This window comes from Balaenoptera borealis, assembly GCF_965194805.1.
Source record: "Balaenoptera borealis genome assembly, chromosome: 10".
NCBI lineage: Eukaryota > Metazoa > Chordata > Mammalia > Artiodactyla > Balaenopteridae > Balaenoptera > Balaenoptera borealis.
Window position 1 is genome coordinate 66,025,591 of NC_138874.1, and position 23,945 is coordinate 66,049,535.

At 36.2% G+C, this 23,945-nt stretch overlaps 1 protein-coding gene and 1 long non-coding RNA gene across 11 annotated transcripts in view; both read left to right on the forward strand.

Annotated features, from left to right (window-relative positions):
• Nucleotides 1-23,945, forward strand: part of NRG3 (neuregulin 3) — a 1,093,570-nt gene that overhangs the window by 798,008 nt on the left and 271,617 nt on the right. The window lies entirely within an intron of this gene.
• Nucleotides 4,537-14,530, forward strand: LOC309635487. The gene is made up of 2 exons (XR_014248856.1): nucleotides 4,537-5,811; nucleotides 5,853-14,530. It is a non-coding gene; the product is annotated as an uncharacterized lncRNA (long non-coding RNA).

The window sequence follows — 23,945 nt, forward strand, 5'->3', positions numbered from 1 at the left end:
AGCAGAAACTCTACAAGCCAGAAGGGAGTAGCATGATATACTTAAAGTGATGAAAGGAAAGAACCTACAACCAAGATTACTCTACCTGGCAAGGATCTCATTCAGATTTGATGGAGAAATCAAAAGCTTTACAGACAAGCAAAAACTAAGAGAATTCAGCACCACCAAACCAGTTCTACAACAAATGCTAAAGGAACTTCTCTAAGTGGGAAAGACAAGAGAAGAAAAGGCCTACAAAAACAAACCCAAAACAATTAAGAAAATGGTAATAGGAACATATGTATTGATAATTACCTAAAACATGAATGGATTAAATGCCCCAACCAAAAGACACAGGCTCGCTGAATGGATACAAAAACAAGACCCATATATATGATGTCTACAAGAGACCCACTTTAGACCTAGGGACACATACAGACTGAAAGTGAGGGGATGGAAATAAAAAGAAAGCTGGAGTAGCAATACTCATATCACATAAAATAGACTTTAAAATAAAGAACGTTACAAGAGGCAAGGAAGGACACTACATAATGATCAAGGGATCAATCCAAGAATAAGATATAACAATTATAAATATATATGAACTCAACATAGGAGCACCTCAATACATAAGGCAACTGCTAACAGCTATAAAAGAGGAAATCGACAGTAACACAATAATAGTGGGGGACTTTAACACCTCACTTACACCAATGGACAGATCATCCAGACAGAAAATTAATAAGGAAATAAGCTTTAAATGACACAACAGACCAGATAGATTTAATTGATATTTATAGGACATTCCATCCAAAAACAGCAGATTACACTTTCTTCTCAAGTGCCCATGGAACACTCTCCAGGATAGATCACATCTTGGGTCACAAATCAAGCCTCAGTAAATTTAAGAAAATTGAAATCATATCAAGCATCTTTTCTGACCACAATGCTATGAGATTAGAAATCAATTACAGGGGAAAAAACATAAAAAAACACAAACACATGGAGGCTAAAGAGTACGTTACTAAATAACCAATAGATCACTGAAGAAATCAAAGAGGAAATCAAAAAATACCTAGAGACAAATGACAAGGAAAACACGATGATCCAAAACCTATGGGATGCAGCAAAAGCAGTTCTAAGAGGGAAGATTGTAGTTATACAAGCCTACCTCAAGAAACAAGAAGAATCTCAAATAAACCATCTAACCATCAACACCTAAAGGAACTAGAGAAGAAGAACAAACAATACCCAAAGTTAGTACAAGGAAAGAAATCATAAGATCAGAGCAGAAATAAATGAAATAGAAACAAAGAAAACAATAGCAAAGATCAATAAAACTAAAAGCTGGTTCTTTGATAAGATAAACAAAATCGATCAACTATTAGCCACACTCGTCACAAAAAAAGGGAGAGGACTGAAACCAATAAAATTAGAAATGAAAAAGGAGAAGTTACAACAGACACTGCAGAAATACAAAGGATCATGAGAGATTACTACAGGCAACTATATGACAATAAAATGGACAACTTGGAAGAAATGGACAGATTCTTAGAAATGCACAACCTTCCAAGACTGAAGCAGGAAGAAATAGAAAATATGAACAGACCAATCACAAGAACTGAAATTGAAACTGTGATGAAAAATCTTCCAGCAAACTAAAGTCTAGGACCACATGGTTTCACAGGTGAATTCTATCAAACATTTAGAGAAGAGCTAACACCCATTCTTCTCAAACTCTTCCAAAAAATTGCAGAGGAAGGAACACTCCCAAACTCATTCTATGAGGCCATCACCCTGATACCAAAACCAGACAAAGACACTACAAAAAAAGAAAATTACAGACCAATATCACTGATGAATATAGATGCAAAAATCCTCAACAAAATACTAGCAAACAGAATCCAACAACACATTAAAAGGATCATACACCATGATCAAGTGGGATTTACCCCTGGGATGCAAGGATTCTTCAATTTACGCAAATCAATCAATGTGATACACCATATTAACAAACTGATGGAGAAAAACCATATAATCATCTCAATAGATGCAGAAAAAGCTTTTGACAAAATTCAACATCCATTTATGATAAAAACTCTCCAGAAAGTGGGCATAGAGGGAATGGGTACAAAACAAATGGATATTATGTTGAGATATCCTACCTCAACATAATAAAGGCCATATATGAGAAACCCACAGCAAACGTCATTCTCAGTGGTGAAAAACTGAAAGCATTTCCTGTAAGATCAGTAACAAGACAAGGATGTCCACTCTCACCACTATTATTCAAGATAGTTTTGGAAGTCCTAGCCATGGCAATCAGAGAAGAAAAAGAAATAGAAGGAATACAAATTGGAAAAGAAGAAGTAAAACTGTCACCATTTGCAGATGACATGATACTATACATAGAGAATCCTAAAGATGCCACCAGAAAACTACTAGAGCTAATCAATGAATTTGGTAAAGTTGCAGGATACTAAATTAATGCACAGAAATCTCTTGCATTCCTATATACTAATGATGAAAAGTCTGAGAGAAAAATTAAGGAAACACTCCCATTTCCCATTGCAACAAAAAGAATAAAATACCTAGGAATAAACCTAAGGAGACAAAAGACCTGTATGCAGAAAAGTATAAGACACTGATGAAAGAAATTAAAGATGATACCAACAGATGGAGAGATATACCATGTTCTTGGATTGGAAGAATCAATATTGTGAAAATGACTATACTACCCAAAGCAATCTACAGATTCAATGCAATCCCTATCAAATTACCAATGGCATTTTTTACAGAACTAGAACAAAAAATCTTAAAATTTGTATGTAAACACAAAAGACCCTGAATAGCCAAAGCAGTCTTGAGGGAAAAAAACGGAGCTGGAGGAATCAGATTCCCTGACTTCAGACTATACTACAAAGCTACAGTAATCAAGACAATATGGTCTGGCACAAAAACAGAAATATAGACCAATGGAACAGAATAGAAAGCCCAGAGATAAACCCACGCACCTATGGTCAACTAATCTATGACAAAGGAGGCAAGGATATACAATGGAGAAAAGACAGTCTCTTCAATAAGTGGTGCTGGGAAAACTGGATAGCTACATGTAAAAGAATGAAATTAGAACACTCCCTAACACCATACACAAAAAGAAACTCAAAATGGATTTGAGACCTAAATTTAAAACCGGACAGTATAAAACTCTTAGAGGAAAACATAGGAAGAACACTCTTTGACATAAATCACGGCAAGATCTTTTTTGATCCACCTCCTAGAGTAATGGAAATAAAAACAAAAATAAACAAATGGGACCTAATGAAACTTAAAATCTTTTGCAAAGCAAAGGAAACTAGAAAAAGGACAAAAAGACAACCCTCAAAATGGGAGAAAATATTTGTAAACAAATCAACAGACAAAGGATTAATCTCCAAAATATATAAACAGCTCATGCATCTCAATATTAAAAAAAAAAAAAAACCCAGTCAAAAATGGGCAGAAGACCTAAATAGACATTTCTCCAAAGAAGACATACAGATGGCCAAGAAACAAATGAAAAGCTGCTCAACATCACTAATTATTAGAGAAATGCAAATCAAAACTACAATGAGGTATCACCTCACACCAATTAGAATGGGCATCATCAGAAAATCTACAAACAACAAATGCTAGAGAGGGTGTGGAGAAAAGGGAACCCTCTTGCACTGTTGGTGGGAATATAAATTGATACAGCCACTATGGAGAACAGTACGGAGGTTCCTTAAAAAACTAAAAATAGAACTACCATACAACCCAGCAATCCCACTACTGGGCATATACCCAGAGAAAACCGTAATTCAAAAAGACACATGCACCCGAATGTTCATTGCAGCACTATTTACAATAGCCAGGTCATGGAAGCAACCTAAATGCCCATCAACAGACGAATGGATAAAGAAGAAGTGGTACATATATACAATGGAATATTACTCAGCCATAAAAAGGAACGAAATTGGGTCATTTGTAGAGATGTGGATGGATCTAGAGACTGTCACACAGAGTGAAGTAAGTCAAAGGAGAAAAACAAATATCGTATATTATTTCATATATGTGGAACCTAGAAAAATGGTACAGATGAACCGGTTTGCAGGGCAGAAATAGAGACACAGATGTAGAGAACAAATGTATGGACAACAAGAGGGGAAAGCATCGGGGGGTGGGGGTGGGGGTGTGATGAATTGGGAGATTGGGATTGACACGTATACACTGATGTGTATAAAATGGATGACTAATAAGTACTTGCTGTATAAAAAACTAAAATAAAATTCAAAAAAAAAAAAAAGTGGGTTTGCCAAGGGCAAATCAAGTTGCTGAAATATGACTGTACTATGGATATCTACACAAGGGCAGTAGAAAAAGCTGCATACTAAGATCCTGAAATGTCATTAAGATAAGCTTGTATTGAATTTGAAGTGATTGTCTAGTCCAGGCAAGTCCCTACTGTGTACTCACTTAATGCATTTGGAAGGAAGGAAGGAAGGAAACATTGGTAGGCAGGCAAATACCATCAAGAAATGAAGTGTTAATTGTAACACCCCAGGACTTTCTTGCTCAAATTGTTACAAGGTTCTTCTCAGTCTAGCTGCAGCCAAAGATCATCTTTATCCCTGCACTTTTGCCCAAATTTGTAGCTGCATCCTTGCTTCATTGTCAAGCTAGAATTAAGACACTGACCCTCCCTTCTAACTGGTTGGACAATTCTTTTTTTTTTTACTTGAAAATTTGCTCTAATTTGCTCTAAAATTTGCTCTAAGTATCTAATACTTAGCTAGGGAATTGCAACCACCTCTAGTGGTCTCAAGCAAATGCCGCACTCCCTGAAATAGAGGGAGTTGCTCTGTTCACTTATATTATCTGTTTGTGTTTAATGCTTTATATGTGCCTTCTCCCTAGTCTTTGGCCCTAATAAGAAGGCAGTTTTCATGTATTATACTTCTCTAGCACAAAATACTATACAAATAAGTATTTGCTGACTTTTTAAACATTTATGCACTTTTGTATGGTGTATGTGTGTGTATATTGTATATGTTTGTGTGCAGTGTGTATTTGAAGTACATGGCATGGTTTCTAATAAATGCATTAAGAATGCATATCTTGGTCTCTGCATCAGTTCAGATACAGAGAACAGTATAGAAGACAGAAGGTTACACATGGTAAAGCATGATAATTCCATCATGCTTTGTCCATTGTCAAGAAGAAATTCAGCAGGATAAGTACAGTTAGGAGTATGGTATTTCACCCATGGAGACCCAGCTGGCTATAGCTCATGTGAACCTGTTTTCAGCACTTGACAGACATTGCAAGTGAAAATCATTTTGATCGAAGTCCCAAGTTAGATCACACACTGGAAATTGATTCATCGAGGTTATGTCATAGACTGAGGAATACACTGGCAGTTTCTACCTGAGAAAACCAGCTTGAAAATCATGTAAGACTTGTCACTCCGGGAGGCTTAGATATATGAAAAGTGTTTGATGTGGATGTTTGGAAAGTACCTGTACTAACCTGAACTATTGCCAAGATTATTAACGCATCACTTTGGTGAGCCAAGGATTTCCATTTTTTCCCCATAGGGGAGGATGTCTTGGATCGTCTGATGTGGAGAGAGGACACAGCTTTTTATTTTAAGGATAAAGAATTTCAACTTGAAGAAAAACATGCAACTAGGTTTTGACAGAAGCTGTTGGGAGGTGGAGGCAAACACGATGTTTTATAAATGTTGGTATTACAATCAGATCACTTTTGGTAGATGCCTTGTGATCATCTAATCAATCAGATCACTTTTGGTAGGTGCCTTGTGATCATCTAATCAATCAGATCACTTTTGGTAGGTGCCTTCTGATCATCTAATGAGTATAATGTCAGCTGGGCTGGAGAATCATTTCTTTTTTATAAACCATCTGTTTTGTCATAAAAGTTTCTTTATAAGCCATATGCAGGCAGAGTGTTGGTTCTTTTTTTTTAACATTATCTTCTGTTTGTTTCTACATCCCGTGTCCTGCAATGTAGTTTAACCTGTCTAGGAAGGATACAGGGAGTGCAACAGAATAAATAAAGAAATGGTTGGCAAATAAACAAAAATCAATTGATTGAAGATACATCTGTTGCATCAGTGATTCTCAGACACTGAAGAACACATTATCTCCAGCTTTTCTCACGAAAAAGCAATTCTATTTCCAAAATGGTGAGCTTTGGATCACGTTGCCTTCAGAGCCTCAACTTTCCTGTTTGAAAATGGGAGTTATAAAAATGGGAGATTTTGTATGGAGTTAATTAAATTTAATGCAAATGTGAAAGGACAATACAGGTGAAACTGCACATTATAATAAATGATATATTAAAGATGATTTTATAAACTCTAAAATACAAAAGAAATGAGAATAGTAACAGTTGGATACATTTTAATCTTTGCAATAAACAGTTACTAAGCACTAGAAAGCAGGTGAATGTTAGTCATTTAATGACAATTGTGTACCATTGGTGATTTGCCAAATTCCTCTTCCCTAGTAGGTTCTTCCCACATATCTGGAAGCATAGCCAGTCTTTTGCAAGCTAATAAGGTCAATGGCTATAGAATGAGTACTCAGGATTCTTTTTTCCTTTACCTTAAACTTTAACCTGTGTTCACAGCAAAAATCTGTCACACTCCTGACTTCAACTTGATCAGAATTTCATGGCTGTACTTGAGCCTTGTTGAGTTCCCAAGAGTCTGGCTACCTATTCATAGGTCAGAAGCAATCAAAAGATCAAGAGCATCATTATTAGTTCAGGAATGTATGGATAGAGCCCTATGATCAAGCAAGGAGACCAGTTTTAAGCACAATTGAATGCTCTTACAACATTTCAATAAACTGTATGGATGATGAAAATTTTCAAAGGCATGCAACTCACATAAAAAAAATATAGCAGTCTTCGTTGGACAATTTTTTGGTAGTAATAGTAGCAGTGTTATTGTTTATATTTGCACAGCACTTTTACTATTCTAAGTGCTTTAAAACAGATTATCTCACAGCAATGTTTAGTTTTACTCATTTTGTCTTAATTTGCAGATATTAAGCTTGAAAACTATGGCAGAAAACAACTCATATTAGCTCATAGAATTCATATTAGCTTACACATTTTGAGTGTCTATTAAATGCAGAACTTTCTCATTCTCCTTATTATGTAATATTCCAACCTACTGGGATGTGTTAGTATCTTCATTTATAAACAGAATAAGCTGAGGCTCAGGAACTTGGCCAGTCTCACAAAAACATTAGTGATGGAGCTAGGATTTGAGCCCGAGTCTTCTGACTTCTTGGCCAGCATGGTTGCAGTCTGAGCACCATGCTTACAGTCTGAGTTACTCTGTGAGACGGATCCTGGCTGTGAGGGGAGGGCTATAGGACAGAGAGCAGTGCTGTGTTGAAGAGGAAGTCACACTACAATTGCCAGCTTGTGATGTATTTCATGTGGTAAAAGTGAAGGCATACTTAACAAATTGTCCCATGGGTTCCCATAGTTCCTCTGTTCACAAGCTGATTGTAACAGCTGCATTCTCTTCATGAAAACAGGTTAGATGGAGACAATCAATTGACTGAAAATGTGGAAGAAAAAGGTATTTGAAAACAGTCTCTAGAAAATAATTATTTTAAAGTTTTACCTCTACAGTTTCATAGTCCAGAGAAACTAATTTTGGAATTGAGGGCAAAAATAATATCCTAGGAATTTTATACTTTCCTTGGATATGGTACTTTCCACTGAACCAGTGATACCAAATATACATGAAATCATTTATTTTAGGAATATTGTACCATCCCTCCCTACACACAAACCATGTGATTGAAAAACAGGAACTTGACAAGATGGTGAGTCATGCTGGGGGCTTGGGGGTGCAATGAGGCAGGTGTAGTAAGAACTGTAAGGGAGCAGATTGGATGCCAGAAGCTCAGGAATCATGAGAGTTTCAACATAGAATGAGACATTAAAAGTATCCCAAAGCAGTAAATTCCAGCCAGCACAGATGTTTTGCTTTCTCATCTCTGACTCAAACGCTGAGAGAACGCATGACTCTCTTGATGATCCCTTTAGCGAGCAGGATACACTAAGCTGGGGATCTTATGCAAGAGTGAATCTTCTGGAAAAATAATGAGAGATATAAACTTTGTATCAGATGTAGATATATTGGTAAACATATTTTGAATGTAGCCAAATTGTTAAATCATAATAACTGATGTAGTATTAAGAAGAATGGTATATGTATAATAATGATGTGTTCAGATTCCACTCTGTTTCTACCACCGAGACTTAGTGAATTTTCTTGTAATTTTACTATCTTTTCTCTGTTTGTTTGTTTGTTTATAGGCATCTGAATGAGTAGAAAGACACTGTATATAGAAATTTAGTAAAGGAGCCCAGAAAATTTCTAGTTGTTTTCTGAAGTGTATTTTATAATAAATTAGTTGCACAAGATATTTTTAAGGGGGGATTTCACGGTTATGTAAGCTGGGGAAAATACGGCATTTAATATTTCTCCTTAGAAATTCACAGTATACATTGACAGATTAAAGCCACTGAGACACCTTGCAGTTAAAAATAGCCGCTTAATTTTGTTTGACTCAGTTTTTTTCCAAATTTATACTCATTGACTCTAACTTGGGTATTACTAATAGAACTCAAGGAACTAGTGTTCACTAAATCACTCTTAAAAAGAAAATGAGGTTTATTCTAACCCTTTATACACTGGAGAAATAACATGGTAGCACTAACCACACACATTGGTGAACATGTGTTTTGGGTCCTGTCAGTCTTGAGTGATAATTAAGGAAGTACCGTATGACAAGCACCTTGTTATGGGTCAGATTCGACTCCTTCAGTGTGCACTTCTAGAGGGTTTTTATTCATTTTATATCAAGAGACTTGCTATAATATGTTGCTTATGAAATTCATAAGTTCCTGGGCTGAGGCAATTGGCCCAGCTACCTAAGCAAAGATGCTCTCTGAACAATGCCTAATTGTTCTGGTGAAAAATACAGTTATTACACTGAGTCCTCATAAGGGAATTAAGACTGTGAGAGACTTCTTTTTGGCCCTGAACATCAGATTTCTGTTTAGGCTTTCAATAGCCTGTTAATCAATTCACGATTACTTTATTCACTTAACCATCATCAATCAGGGAAGCATATGTATCTTAATACCAAACAAGTTGTCTTTTAAAAATTGTTTTAAATCCTCTATGATTTATATGTCATGTGCCATTAACTCAACCCCAAGACTTTATTGATACAAAATTCTACCCCCAAAGTATCTCTATCCCACCTTTGCATAATTGAGTTATTCAACTGAATGAGGTATTGCAAAACCTATCCCTATGAAATGTCAACTTCTGTCCTTTGATCCTTCTTTTCAGACTTTGTTGCTGAGAATATGTTTGAAAGTTGAGTGGTGTATCATCTGTCATGTTAGCTCTTCCTCTCAGGTTGCTTTCATGTCATCCCTGATACCTCCTGAAAACACACACACACCAACACACCATCCAGGTGTTTATCCCAATCACTAATATAAAAGTGGTGAAGGACAAGTGCAAGGGCAAAGCCTGCAGCATGCTGCTCGAGGCTTCTGTCCAACTTGATATTAGCACTTTTGAGGGACAGTTGATGATTATACTAACTATAAATCTATAAATCCAAACTGCATCATATCCCGTTATCTTGCCCACAAGGACATCGTATGTTCTGCTAAATATCAAGAAGCACTCTATGTCATTCTTCTAGTTTGCTTTGTTAGTTCTATTAGTTTGGCTTGTCCTATTAATCCAGTCCATGAGAGAACTTTGTAATAATTCTTTACAGTTTTATATTACAACACTCCTGATTTAATTGGTACAAGTCTGTCTTCATCTCTTCAAAGTAAGAATACTCGACCCCCTCCAGTCTATTGGCAGCTCTCTTATCTTCCAAGGTTTGGCAAGTGTTAATTCATAATTATTCTCAGTGGTATTTACAACTTGTTCATTTGTAAAGGATAATTCATCCAAGTTTTTTTTAAATATTGATATTTGAGGCCTGACTCAACTCATAATTCAAATAAATAGCTGCTCAAATTTTTCTTTATAAAATAATATGCTCATAATATTACATCAAGAAGGCATCTATCTTCCCCCCATCCCACCCAAATCACTGAGTGATAGAAATAATACAAAAATAAGAATAAGTTGATAATAGTGCCCACAAATAAGTAGGGGTGGCAATCCTTGGACAGAAAATCCTGAAAATCAAAGGCATATTGAACTAGTTTGCTGTAGAAAGAAGAGTGGAAGAAACCATAATTCACATAAAGTAGAAAACTGTAGGAAAGGGAGAGGCAGGTTCTGTGGTATTTGAATTTCATGATCAATAATATGTGACAAGCCCTTTGGGATAGCCCTTCTGACACCTGTACGTGCATCTCAATCGCCTGGGGAACTTGTTCAAATGCAGAGCCTGATTAGAAGATCTGGGGTGGTGGCCAAGAGTCTGCATGTCATTCCAGACAGGGCTGAGGCTGCTGGTTCTCGGATCTTGCTTTGAGTATCAGGGGTCTTGATCAGAGGCTCTCTGGGGTGCCTAGCGATCTGTCTTAGCAGGTCCTCCAGGGGATGCTAATATAAGCTCAAAATGTGAGGTCCACTCCAGTGTTAGTTAAGTGAATAGGTGCATTTAGGTCAGCTGGTCTATTGCTCTCCCTTTACCATCACTTCCATGCCCTCCTGTATTCCAAGCTGCAAGCTCTACAATTGTTTTCTCCGGATATTAAAACCTTACCTAACTCTGCTCGCAAAAGGAATTAATCAGTGCTGCTGAGGAGGGCTTATAGTGTTGATTTGTTATCTGAGGTAGAACAAAGAAAACTTAGAGATAACCTTTATCTCTACCATCTACAAGAAAAGGCAGCTCTGCCCATTGAGAAAAATCTGTTCAAGTGATCCATCCCAGGTTGAAGAATTTCTTATTTTAGTATATGCATGACAGAGTCCCAAGCCTACCTGTGAAATCCCACTCATCTTTCCTAGAGTTAGCCTGCCTATTGACACCCAAACCACCACTTATATAGAGCATGTGTCTAATTTTGCTCCTAATGTTTTTAGGGACCGGCCGAGGGCAACCCTAGAAGCCAACCATATATTAAAACACTTGAATGTTATAATTCAAGCTAAAAGCTATTAAGTAAAATGCTTACCCTCCTACCTTGATAATGTTCTGGAAGATCAGGCTCATATTTAGAATCTGGGAATTTTTGGAGTTCCACATGTGAACGTAGAGTCATGGGACAGCCTGTACTGGCCCCCAAGCCCACCACTTCCACCCTGTGCAATGGCCCACTCCCTTTATAAACTTTTTCTCAATCTTCAGCTGCCGATCTCAACATTTTGCATGTAGGCATATTTTAGGGATTTGAGACGATCTCTTCAGCTAAAATACCTCATCAGAGTACAAAGTTAAATGCTGTCAGTGGCTGGTAAGGGCAACAGAAAGCTTGCCTCCCCAAAATGACACATTAAAATCTTGGAGGACATGTGAAATTTGAAAAACTTATGATTGCCTAATTAGAATTTTGGGATTTGAAATCATTTTATGTAATGTTTCCATTCCTTCCTTGATTATGCCTCCAGAATGGAGTAATTCCTTAAAAATATCAATAATATTTGCTTTAAAATTGTATTTTTTTAAAAAAATTAAACATGATAGACAAAGCTAAACTCTCTTGAACATTTTCTTCCTTCACTGTGTAAATCACTTTCCTTCCTTGTGAGTCATCATCTTGGACAAGCATTTACATTTTTGCCCCTATGTAGGGCTGGTGCTCAGCTGATAGGTGTCATACAAACTTATTTTCTTTATATTTTTCCATACTACAGCATGCTTTATAAATCTAACCATTTAGATATGATACGTGTATATTCAATTCATTTATTTCTGAATATTTTATTCTGAACACTCAATTAAAAAGAAGTATAAATTTGAAATGCTAAAAAATATAACCTATTTTAGAAATCATAAAAAACTGAGTGGCACCCATCACTCAGTTTCATCATATAAATATTTGCTTATTAACTGCAGGGTTTTTTTATGAAAAACAAAAACGACAGAAACAGTTGAGAGCTTTTTGAAAATTTCCCTTTCATTTCATTCTTTCTCAAAATAGCCATCATGATAAATTTAAGATTTCACATTCTATGAATTTTTCCTTAATGAAACCTCTGATTGGCTTTGAGATTTTTCTCCTAATCCTTGATGTTCTTCAATTTTACTATAACCTATCTAGCTCTGGATTGATTTATTGTAGAAGTTATATATTTTGGTACTTTTAGTGTGTTTTTTGATTAGAGAACATCTATCTTTTTTCAATCTTGAAAATCCTCAGCTATTACTTTTTCAAATATTGCTTTTCTGTCATTTCCTCAATTTTTTTTTTTTTTCTGGGATTACTGTTGAGCATATGCTACAGCCTCTCCATCTGTCCTACATGTTTTGTATGATTTATCCCTTTGTCCCTCTGGGTTTTTTTCTGGGTGAGTTTCCCAGGACCATCTTTCAATTCACTAATTTGTGTTTTAATTATATCCAGTTATGTTTACCCACTGAATGCATTTTCTAACTTATATGATATTATATTTACATTATATTATAGTTTCCCTATGATTTTAATGAATTCTCTTTCATAAGACGAGAGTTTCTGTTTTTTAGGGGGAGCATGCTTTTGTTTTATGCTTATTTTTTAATTTGAGTTAATATTTTATCTCATTGAGCATTTTAAACATCTTTCAAAACAATTGTTTGTTCCATAAAATCATTTTTTTCTGGAGTGAATTTTATTGACTGTCTTTTATAGGATTCAATTTCTTTATATGTTTTCAATATTTGCTTTCAGTCTCCTTTTAATCAGAGAATTGTGTATAGCTTTTTTTTTTTTTCTTTTTTCCCTCTCTCTTCCTACCTTCATCCTCTCCTCTCCCTGCTTACTTTCCTTAATGCCCATCCATCTCTGTAATGCTATTGTCAGTTGCCTCTGAGACCCCCTGGATTCAGGCAATTCAGAACTGGGTTTTATAAAGTTGTGATATTAGGGATACACAGATTCAGTCCCCAACCCAACAGAAGTCTAATCAGCTCATGAATTCCATGTCCATGTTCTTCTCCCTAGGCCTTTCGGTTACTTAGAACAATAGTGTCCAATAGTAGCCACGGGCCACTTGTGGCTATTTAAATTTAATTTCCAATCAACTAAATTAAATAATATTTAAAATGCAGTTTCCCAGTAGCACTAGCCATTTGTGTCTAATGGGTACCTTAATGGACAGTTCTTTCCCATCATCACAGACAGTTCCTTGTCTGCTCTAGAGTTATAATCCCAGGCTTTTTTTCTTCCTTAGCAGCAGTTTTTAAAGCTGCTTTTCTTTGGAGGGGATGAGCCATATACCCTGGTCCCCAAGTATCAAACAGAGATCCTGACTCTTCCTCTATTCCATGAGGTCACCTTTAGCCCTTTTTTCCTGAAGGAGGTGAAGTCTAGACTCCCAGAATTTGCACTTGGATCCTGAGCCTGGCAAGTCCATGGTTGCAGAACCACTCATGCTTTGGATTTCTGTTCCTTTTCTGGTATTCAAACCAGAAGCTGCTTTTAGATTTTCATTTTTATATTTTAACCACTGTGAATAATTACTTCAAGCAGAGGAATTTCTGAAACAAGAACTCTGTGCATCTTGACCTAAAAATAGTCCATTCACTTTTACAGTAGGCTTCTATTCCATTGTAATTTTGAACAATCTATGTTTATTTATTCATATCCATTTTATGGCCATTTTGACTGCTTCTAATTTTCACAATTAAAATAAATGCTGCCATTAACATTCTTGCACATATCTTCTGTGAGACGATAGTATGAAAATTCCTTTGTGGGCATATAACAAGGCAAGAAATAGAACCTCTGGATCATAGGAAGCATGCTCATTTACTTTTATTTTATATTCTACAAAATTGTTGCACCAATTTATACACTATTCCCCATAATTCACCATAATTTAGAATTCATTTTTGCACCTGTGTTGGATGTAAAATGACATCTCATTTTAATTTTCATGTCTCTAATTATTAGAGAATATCCTTTTTAACTTTTTGTTTCATTATTGTTTTTTGGGTTTTTGGGAGGTGTGTGCCATTTGGGTTTCCTTCTTTGTTATTTACATGTTAAAGTCCTTTTAACATGTTTGCGTTTCTCCTTTCTTACTGATTTTTAAAAGTTACTTACACATCATAAGAGGAAAATTCTTGGTTATATGCTTTGCAATACTCTTACTATCTTTGACTTTCTTTTTAAACTTTGTTTTGGTGATTTTTAATAGTGCAGAAATATCTTTTGTTTTTGTATTAAGAAATCAAATTGATTTGTTTTTAATTATGATCATTTTTTTCTTGTGCATCTTCGTCAATAAATTATTCCTTAGCCCATGTTCATAAAGATATCTTTCTGCTGTATATTCTTCTAAATATTTTTTTTAATTTTCATATTTAAATAGGTAATGCAACTGGATTTATTTGTATGTGTGTGTGCGTGTGTGCATGTGCATGTATGTGTATGTGTGTGTGTGTGTGTGTGTGTGTGTGTGTGGTGAGACCATCATATAATTCATTCTTTCATATGTATGATCAGTGGCTCTCCAACTCTTTGTGTATGATTTTTCCTCTCGCCTCTGACTCCTTCTAATGTTACTTAAGTGTTATTATAGTGATCTCTAAGTATATGTAGGTTTGTTTCTATTCTCTCTATTCTTTACTATTGGTCTGTTTATCACATGACCAATTTCACACTGTCTTTACTACCAGTCTTTATATCTTGTAAGGCAAATCCCCCTTACCTGTGTGTCTTCAAAACTTTATATATTTATTTACTAACTTAACTTCTTTCACACTTTAGTATCCTATCTAGTTTTTGAATCATGCACACATGCACACATACACATACATTCACACACATAAACACACACATGGGAAACTGCATTTAATTTGTAGATAAATTTGAGAAAATTGGTATTTTACAGTGTTGTTCTTCCCATTCAGGAAAATGATATACTTTCATATTTCTCTGTTTAGAGAAACAATGTTTTAGATACCTCATGAAATTTTATAATTTTCTCCAAAAGGATCTTATGCACCATTGGTTAGGTTTATTCTGTGGCACTTATAATTTTAGTAGCCACTTTGAATAGGATTTCTTTTTCAAAAAAATTCCTTATTCTAAATATTTGCTCATGGGGTATAGAAAAGCAAAAATTTTATATATTGTGTTCTGGCCAGCAAGATTAATGAAATCCATTATTAATTTTAAGAGTTTGATTTTTTTAAAAGGATTATAATGTCTTGGGAAAATAGTAAATTGGTATATTTCATTAAACTGTATTTACTTTTCTATTCATATTTTGCTGGCTAAAACCACCAAGAAACTGCCTAATTGAAGGGTTGGACCTGGCATCCTTGTTACGTCTGACTTGAAAGGGAAAGCTTCTAATATTTTTTCATTAAGTAATGTTACTATAGGACAATGAATCTCGGACCTCAGGGTACATCAGAAACACCTGGAGGGCTTGTGCAAGCACAGATCACTATTCTCAGAAACCCCCAGAGTTTCTGAATCAGTAAATCTGGGCTGGGTGCAGATAATTTGTATTGAATAACAGGTTCTCAGGAGATCCTGTTGCCGCAGGTCAGAGAGCACACTTTGAAAACCAGGGTGGAGGGGTGGAGAGCCTGGGGGCTAGGGGTGGGAAGCAGGTTACAGTGGTCAGGTGAGGGCTCACTGTGGAGGTGCCATCTGAGCCACGTCTTGAGGACATGAGGGGACTTGCCACAGAGATGCCAGAAAGAGCATCCCAGGCAGAGGGAACATGAGAATGTTCCTGATGTGTTTGATGAACTTCAAGGAGGCTGCTGTGACTGGAGTGGTATGGTTTGGGAAAAATCATAAAAAACACCTTAGAGGGATGACAGGAGGACAAGAGGAGGAACTTATTCATCATTAAAGGACTCTGTCTTTCATTTTCATGACTTGGGGAGTTTCTCTGAGAAGTAAGATAATATGACTTATATTTTTAAAGGATTATCTGATCTTTGTGTTGAGAATAGTCATTAAGCAGCCAGGGCAAAAGCAGAGAGACCAGGAAAGGGGCATTTCAGGAATCCATGGAAGAGATGTAGCAGTGGTGGTGGGAAGAAGTGGTAGGATCTACATAGAGTTCACGCTAAAGCCTGACACCTTTCTTGCCTTTGGAGAAGGGGTGTTGGAGACGGAGTGGGTCATGGATGCTGCCAGAGCTCTTCCTTGAGCAACAGAAAGGATCTTGGAGCCATTCAAGGATACAGCACTCCTGACTATGAATATTTCTCTCAAATGAGAAAACTTACATAAAGAAATCAAACTGTCCTTACATTGCCCTGAGAGTGAAAGGTTCTGAGGATATCCAAAAGAATATTAATGCAGAGAATTTATTGAATCCATACTGAGGGCCTGGTGTTTTTTTATGAAGTGTTATTAAAGGACTAGGGACCACTGTGGACTTCCCTATAAAAAAAATGAATTGTATTTTAAGACTGGCTAATGTTAAACCTGAGGCTCTACATCAGACCCACTCAAAATGAATATCGCTGCCCTAAGGTTTGCCATGGTTTAGATTTGTTTAGTATTGTGCCTCTTGATTCTTGCCTCTGAAAAACAGTAGACATTTCAACTCTCATTTTTCTTTTCCTGAGAATGGGAATGGAATGCTCTTCTGGCAAAGTGAACTTTCCTTCCCACACTAAGATGCCCGGTGTGAGCAGCTGCAGAACCAGCTCTGTTTTAGGGACAAAGAAAAGCATACTGTGGAAGTTACCCTGCCTCATGCTTCTTTAGTAATTATTTTTCTTTGCATTTATTTTTATTCTTCCTAAAACGCCAAAAACATTTTTTTCTTCTGATTTACATCAACTATTTATTTTATATAAAATGTGCCCTACCCTTTTCAGTTGAACTAGGATTACCTTTGATTCTCCCTGGATATGAAATATATCATGCACTAATTTAAAGATCAGGGTTTCACACAAGGTCAGAACATGACCCAGTGTAAACAGGAAGTGATGTCATTTGCAAATAGTCTAATCGGAAGAATACTGTGGTATATCCGAGAAGCGTTTTTTAATCAGCAATATATATAGTTCTTATTCACTAGCTCTTAAGTATATTTAAATGATTCTTTTCCCTACCAATCAAATCAGTGGCTCATTGACATGACACTGAGAAAAGTCTACATTTCTTGATTATTAACATCTGCGAACTATATAGTATTTCTGATTGTGTATTCTTAAACATCAAAATGAAAAATAAAATGTAGCCCTTTCACTCCAAGTGCTTATCTTTGATTTTCTGAATATTAAATAGAAAGGAGTAGTTCATTCTGTAACTCCCTTCAGCATCATCACCACTATTTAGCTTCTCAATAGTGAGACTATATTTTTTGAGTAGGGTTGAGGAAAAAGAGGACAGATTTAGGAGTTTAAAGACCTGAGTGTGAATCTTGACTCTGTCCGGTGGCATCCCTGACAAGTTGTCATCCCACCTCTGCTTGAGTGTTACAGTGACAGAAAGTACATTACCTTCCAAGGTGGTGCATTGTATCTTTCCTGTTTCTAGCTGTTATTTCCATACACATATATAAACATTTGAGACTCAGTTTCCTCAACAAATAAATGGGAATTGAGTTGGAAATATCACAGGACAGAGGTTTACTGATAATACATATAAAATGCGTATTTTGTTGTTGTTGATTTCCAAATGTTCAGTTAATATTAGTTATTTTTATTTAAAGAATTGTGTCAAATCTTTGACATAAAGGAGAGACAACGTCACTGGAATGTTAAGATGTAAACAAACAAAAAAGTGAACTTGAAGTTGTTTTGGTATAAATGCAGTTCTGTAGAAATAATACAAGAATCTGATTGGCAGAATAATGATTTAGAAACAATGGCAGGAAGACCTCAAGCTGAATAGAGAATATTTTAGATAATTAGCATAGAAGTAAATTTGTAAATGGAGGTATTATTAAGCATGCGTATATTCTAAGGGGAAATATTATCTTCTCATATTGTATAGCACTGAGATAAAGTGACATAATTCTTTTAAAAAAAGCAGAAGAGCTAGTGGGAATCTGCTTCCAGCCAGTCTCTGGCTTCCAGTGTGGGTGGGGAACCGTGACGCCACAGTCTGGTGTTCTGCCAGGACCACTGCAATCACCTCAAGCTGTGTTCCTTGCTTCCAGCCTCAGCACCACCCCACCCAACCTCCAAACCACCATGGAAAAAATAATAAACACACACACATATCATACACAGACATATGCTTTCACGTGAAAATAGTTATTTGAACCCAAACCCAAGTATGTACGTGTGTGCATATACACACACGCAGACACACACACGCACACCCCTCCATATATCTCAGATTAAGGCAGATGGGAACCTCAGAGAGAGAGACAATCACTTACAGCCTTCTTCACAAAAGCATTGGTTCTGAGACTCAGAACACAACCATTTCCAGATGATTGGTCACCCTGTAGAAGTCCTCTAAGAGAGGTATAGACATAGAGGTCCCATGTGCCCTGCTAATGGTAACTAAAATTGAACTCAGCTTCAGTAACACCTGATGAAACTAACTTTTCTTTGTCCATACGAAACTGAAGGTAATTCATTTCAAGAAAAGCACTTAAATTTATTGAGGAAAGCTGTTAAAAAGAAATCACAGGCTCTAGAGATTCCAACACTATAGCTATTCCAAGTCTAATAACATCATGGGAAGCAAATTAGGGTGGAAACTGATTACCATTGATTGCAAAGGTGTTTATATATAATTTAAAGGATCCATAGAGAACAACTAGTGGGCTGGTAATCAAAATAACTTACTCTATAACAGGAAATTTAAATGGTTTGTTCACAAGAATATAGATGTTCAGATTATGAAATTTTAAAGCAAGTATCTTTCAAAAATATTTTTATTGAGGAAAACAGTTTCTAGGTAATCAGTGAAAATAAATTCATGACTATGAAATCACATATTTTAAAATTAGAACTAGTTTTTACTAGTTCTTTCATTAGTTAATGTGGGCTAAATTCAGGAACAAATCCTAATCAAAATAAAGGGAAAAAACATAATACCTTAAAAAATATAAAGGTGTATTGAAATTTAGTAAGTTTTGCATCTAGAAATAGTTTGGTTCATCTGATGCTTCATCCTAAACCATGAGCTTTGTATTATGTAAATAATTTCTCATATAGAACAGTGATCATGATTGTTAAAGATGGAATACTCTATAAGCAAATGTTTTGGCATCAGCTGCTTCTTCAATGTACTCATCCAATATCACTGATTTGTAGAAAAATATTGACTTATGCATAAGAGAAAACTCTTACATAATCTCCAAACAGAGCAGATTTTGAGTAATTTGAGTATACAGGAACACTGAATTTTTCAACCAAGTGGTTTTGGGCCACTGAAATAACATTCCACTTCTGTAAGGATTTGTTTAAAAGTCTTTCCTGCAGCTCAGTATCAAAGAAACAAACAACCCAATCCAAAAATGGGCAGAAGACCTAAATAGACATTTCTCCAAAGAAGATATACAGATTGCCAACAAACACATGAAAGAATGCTCAACATCATTAATCATTAGAGAAATGCAAATCAAAACTACAATGAGATATCATCTCACACCGGTCAGAATGGCCATCATCAAAAAATCTACAAACAATAAATGCTAGAGAGGTTGTAGAGAAAAGGCAACCCTCTTGCACTGTTGGTGGGAATGTAAATTGATACAGCCACTATGGAGGACAGTATGGAGGTTCCTTAAGAACTACCCTATGACCCAGCAATCCCACTACTGGGCATATACCCTGAGAAAACCATAATTCAAAAAGAGTCATGTACCACAATGTTCATTGCAGCTCTATTTACAATAGCCAAGACATGGAAGCAACCTAAGTGTCCATCATCAGATGAATGGATAAAGAAGATGTGGCACATATATACAATGGAATATTACTCAGCCATAAAAAGAAATGAAATTGAGTCATTTGTAGTGAGGTGGATGGACCTAGAGTCTGTCATACAGAGTGAAGTAAGTCAGAAAGAGAAAAACAAATACTGTATGCTAACACATATATATGGAATCTAAAAAAAAAAAAAAAGGTCATGAAGAACCTAGGGGCAAGATGGGAATAAAGACACAGACCTACTAGAGAATGGACTTGAGGACACGGGGAGGGGGAAGGGTAAGCTGGGACAAAGTGAGAGAGTGGCATGGACATATATACACTACCAAACGTAAAATAGATAGCTAGTGGGAAGCAGCCGCATAGCACAGGGAGATCAGCTCTCAGTGCTTTGTGACCACCTAGAGGGGTGGGATAGGGAGGGTGGGAGGGAGGGAGATGCAAGAGGGAAGAGATATGGGGACATATGTATATGTATAACTGATTCACTTTGTTATAAAGCAGAAACTAACACACCATTGTAAAGCAATTATACTCCAATAAAGATGTTTAAAAAAAAAAGTCTTTCCTTAGAGTGAGCCAACATCTTAGTCCCTTCCACTCCCCCTTACTGGTAGGTCATTGTATATATCAAGGCCTCCCATAACAAGTGTCCCAAGCTAGTCATCAGCTGTGTGATGACAACCCCACTTTCCTCCCCTCAGAGGAGACTGTCTCCAGTTCTGCCATTCATCAACATGTTCTTCTAAATAATTTATTTTCAGTTTCCCTATTAAAGGGTGCTGTCTGCAGGTAAACCTATTCTAGGTGTGGTTTCTTTGTACTAAGAACAGGGCAGTCTTCTTTATTCTGATTATTTCTCTTTTACTGTTCAATGTCTACTTCCTGTTCATAGCAAAAGTTACTATTGACACTAAAGGTTCTAATATATGGGTTGACAGCTGTGGGCTCAGGAAAAGTAAGTTACAAGCTTTCCAATGTTCAGCAATGAAGAGTCACTGGCAAAATGCCCTGGACACAAATCACAACTTCAAACCTTACTAGCTTTGTGACTTGATCAAATTACTTAATCATTCCAAACCTCTATTTTTTGCCTTTGAAACCACAAGTAAAACAATGCTGACATAAAAATCCTGGGTGGAATATATAAGTAATTATATAAAGTATTTAGCACAGAATCTGAAAAATTGTAGGTACTTGATAAATATGACTTCTGCCTTTTCTACATCAAATAATGTAGATTATTTCCAAGAGCCCCAGTCACTTCTTATTTACTTCTGACAAATGATTTTTTTTAAGTACTGATTATATAATGAACTAATTATGTCATAGCCTTGGGAATTTTTAGAGTAGGTCATTAAAGTTGTAATTGTGGTACAACTTTTTCTAGATAGAAGTCTGGTAATAAATCCCCCAGAAACCTTTATATAAGGTAGCTTTTTTATTTGAAGCAAAGGAACAGAATGAGAAAACTAGAGCTTTTCATCTTCAAAAGAGTTTATGAGCTTTAAGTAAATTAGTAGGTATGGCTTTCTTTTGTGCACCAGGCCAGGGCGATTAGCCCTGTTAGCAGAGGAGGAAATGAGCGCCCAGAGGGGTGAATTATTCCCCTCAAGGTGCTGTGAGCAGGATGTGAATGGGAGAGTTTGGGCTTGTGCATGTGCATTTAGGTGCCCGTGAGTGTTTGTGGTAGAGGTGGGTGTAGATTGGAAGGAGTAGGGAAGATTCCTAGTGAAGACTGATGCAAAGGCTTAATAGTATAGTTTTTACAAGTTTAGTAAGATTTCTTTTGTCTAGAATGATTGGGGATAATGGCCTTCTGCTGCTTGTGTTAAATTGCATGGGTGTTTGTGTTATATAGATATGAATATGTGGATATATACCTAATTGTGTGCTATCTAGAGTAGGTACCCCATGTATAACCAACTCAACTGATCGGTTACCTGTTTGCTTTACATCTATACTCTGCCCATCTTTTATTCTGTTCTCTATTTCAGAACCACATTTCTTAGGCTGTCCGGACCAATGGCTTCTGAGTGGAGTTGGCCGGTAGGAAGCACTAAATTGGAAGGCAGGACTCTATTTCCTGTTCTATTTTTTCCTCTCTCTCTCTCTACCTTCTGTTTTCTCTGTTTCCTGGTTTATTTCCAGCAGCAGCTAGGTTCATTTAGGGTTCCAGCTCTGGTCTGATAGACCCACTGGATTTATCCTAGTTTCCTGGACTCAGACTTTATCCCTTCAGCCTAGGGGTGAGAGTGATTTCATGTTGTTGTCAATTCCTGTGTGACCCTATTGTTCTTTCTTTAGCTTCTTACCCTTTCTTTCACGTGGTCAATCAATTGTCTATTAAATTTCCTGGTTTCAAATATTTAAAGAGGTTTCTGCTTTCAGATATACCAACTTTTTCTTTCTCAGTATATATAATTTTGAATGAGCATATGAATTGAGAGATTAGAATGTGGTATTATATTATTGAGTCTACATTTAAAAAGAAAAGCCACATTAAATATCACTGTATTTTTCTTTTAGGCTTTTTCAAGTTAATTCAGTTATGCCATTATATAACTGTGGGCAAATCGTTAAACTCTTAGTTTCACTTTTATCTTTATTTGTACCATAAACGTAAAATGATAAGTCCTCTCCTCCTCAAAAAGTAGTTAATGAAGTAGAGCACTTTAAATAATACATAACACAATCTGAACAGTCACAAACGACATGGGGTAGAGAAATAAATATGATCTCTAGTGTTGGTTTAACTTGTCCAATCCAAGTTCTGACACATACTTTCCATGTGTCCTGGGACACAGAAGTTAATTTCTCTAAAACTTCAATCTCCTCATCTATAAAAGAGTGTTAACCCCATCTCCTTTTTATCAGTTTCACGAGGATTACTTTGTCTAACCTTTGTAAATCTCTCAGCACTGTGCTTTGAGCAGAGGAAGTCTTCAAGGAGCCCAGATTGCTCACCTATTACACTACAAGATGTAGAAGTGCTTTCTGATAGCACTTTCTCCTTGATTTATTCCTAGGTAAAACACATATAGGAATATCAGATACATCACCCATAACTTGATTAACTGAATCTCTCTGTCTCTCTCTTTTTTAGAAAAATAATCATATTTTATCGATTTCAAGTCACTGCTCACCTACTGAGTTTCTATGTCAACTTACCAAACACTTCAGTTAAATAACATTCCTTTGAATTCTATTTTGAATTTGCTGACTATGGACGGTTACTTAATTTTTGTCAACCTATCTGTACCAGATTTCATATTCCTTCGTTTTAATTAAAGGTCAAGAATCTTATCCATATCACCATTAGGAAGAATATCCCCCCTCATATGTCTTCTCTAGCTTACCCATCCTTACCCATGCCACTGTGTTATTTTCCCAGTTTCCATATGACATTCAGGTTTAGAACATATTTCACTATCCGATCTTGTCCAAGCTAGGGACATTGATATCGCCACCTCTTTCTGACCTAGCTTGGTTACCAGAACACTAGCCAGTTGTACTGTGCTGACTGATCTCCAACAAAACATATGCTTTCACTGGAATGACTAAGACATTTGGCATCAGATAGCATGTAGATTTAGGAATGTCTTTTCTTTTTAAGAGGAAATGTGAAATAGCAGAAGGAGCACTGGATGATCCTCTGTGCTCTGCCTATTCATTTCTTAACCCCCAACCCAACCCCTGGCAACCACTGGTTTTTTAAGTCTCCAAAGTATTTGCTTTTTCCATAGTGTCATATAGTTAGAATCATACAATATGTAGCCTTTACAGATTGAATTATTTCACTTAGTAATATGCACTTAAGTTTTCTCCATGTGTTTTCATGGCTTGATAGCTCATTTCTTTCTTAGCGCTGAATAATATTTCATTGTCTGG